We start from the raw sequence: 2,231 nt of genomic DNA on the forward strand, positions 1-2,231 counted from the left end.
CGTGCTAACGTTTCTGCCAGCTCGCCCTTCCTAACACCAACCACTGTACAGAGCATGTTGGGCGCTTTTTACATGCCACCAGCGTGGGTGTTCCTATGCAGCACCGGCATGGAAGCATTTCATGTGGTACCAGCACCTGTAGGGGACAAACAAACCTCTATGCATGGATGACAAGAATTTTACTCACTTTGGCATATATTTTCCTGGTCCCTTGACATTTCTTCAGTGAGGGCCAGCATCTGAAGATCCTTTCTCACCACTTTGTCCCATGTCTTCCTGGGCCGATCCCTTCCACAGGTCACCTCCACAATTAAAACTTGGCACTTCTTTATACAGCTGTCCTCATCCATACACATCACATGTCCAAACCAGCACCATCTTCTCTCTTCCACACAACATCTGATGCCTCTTATACCCAGGTTTCCTCTTAAATCATTCACATCCTGTCCTGAGTGTGCACTGACATTACCCATCTACCAGAGCGTGCTAGCTTCATTCCTTTTAAGCTTTTGCCAAAGCTCATGTTTCACTGCCATGTAACATACCTGTCCATACACAGGTATCATTGAACATACCTTTCGTTCTGAGGGAGAGGCCCTTAGTTACCAACAAAAGTAGAAGCTCTCTGAGCTTTACCCAGCCTATACTTATTCTAGCAGCTATGCTCTCAGAACTTCCTCCACCATTGCGAAATTGGTTACCTAGGTAACAGAAGCTATCTACACCTAACGATACCCCTGAGCATTTGAGGGAGTCTATTGTCTGTGCATTTTTAGTGCTTATTGTACCTGCAGATTTTCCATAAGACTATATTCACCACAATACCTCTTATGCATCCAAACCATATATATATATATATATATTCTGAGACCCCCTTCAGTCATGACACAGACCATGGGATTGCACCTAGAAAGTTACTCTCCCAGGCACAAATCCAGGCAAGGTTGTTTATGGAAGACTAGCAGTTGCCCATGCATACCGGCCTCCCCTCTCCATAGCACTGATGTTATCCAAGGGAAAGGCAAAGGGGCTGATACAGCTTGGCACGTGTGATGTTGCAACTCATTTCTACAACTGAGTGAAGTGGAGCAACGTGAAATAAAGTGTCTTGCTCAAGAACACAACACGCAGCCCGGTCTGGGATTCAAACTCACAACCTCACGATCGTAAGCTCGACGCACTAACCACTGAGCCATGCACCTTCACATCATTAACTGGTTGTTATATCATTATTGTTATTTCTGTTCAGAAAAGTTTTGAACATTTTGATAAACCGTTTTTCTTTTCATTTTCTTCCATCTTCACTGGTGTCATGTAGTTTGTGGAAAGGAAAAATTAGAAACATTTTCTGACCACATATTTTTATATGTTGGCTTAATGGAATCTGGTGAATATTAGTGTTCTGGATTTGTTGTCTGTTTCTAATTTTTCTACAAACACTTGCACACACACACACACACACACACACATATGCAAAAAGATACACACACATGCGCACATATACATGCACACACACACACCCATGCAAACACACACACAACATATGCCCACATAGACACACACAAACACACATACAGAAACACACACACATGAACACACACGCATGCCCACAAAAACACACATACATACACAAACATGCACACACACAGAAGCACACATGCACACGCACACACACAACTTTTATCTTCTATCTTTTACTTGTTATAGTCTTCTGACTGTGGCCAAGCTGGGGCACTACCTTGAGGAATTTTAGTCAAGTGAATCAACCCCAGTATTTTACTGTTTTAAACCTTAGTGCTTATTCTATTGGTCTCTTTTGGTGAACAGCAGTCTTTTGGGGGATGTAAACACACCAACACCGGTTATCAAGTAGTGGTGGTGGACAAACATAAGCATAAAGACACATACACACACATGTGTATACAATGGGCTTCTTTCAGTTTCCGTCGACCAAATCCACACAGAAAGCTTTGGGTAACCCAAGGCTATAGTAGACAACACTTACCCAAGATGCCATGCTGTAGGACTGAACCCAGGACCATGTGGTTGCGAAACCAACCTCTTAACACACAACCATACCTGTACCTAAAGCTATCCCATCTCTGAAGTAACATTGAGAATAAGAAACCTTATTTACATAACAAATCCTGACAATAAAAGAGAGTATTTAGGGAAGTTCAGGTAACACATAAAAAACCCCAGACAAATACACACATGGGGAGAGACAAGAC

Source organism: Octopus sinensis, linkage group LG29 (assembly GCF_006345805.1).
Source record: "Octopus sinensis linkage group LG29, ASM634580v1, whole genome shotgun sequence".
Lineage (NCBI taxonomy): Eukaryota > Metazoa > Mollusca > Cephalopoda > Octopoda > Octopodidae > Octopus > Octopus sinensis.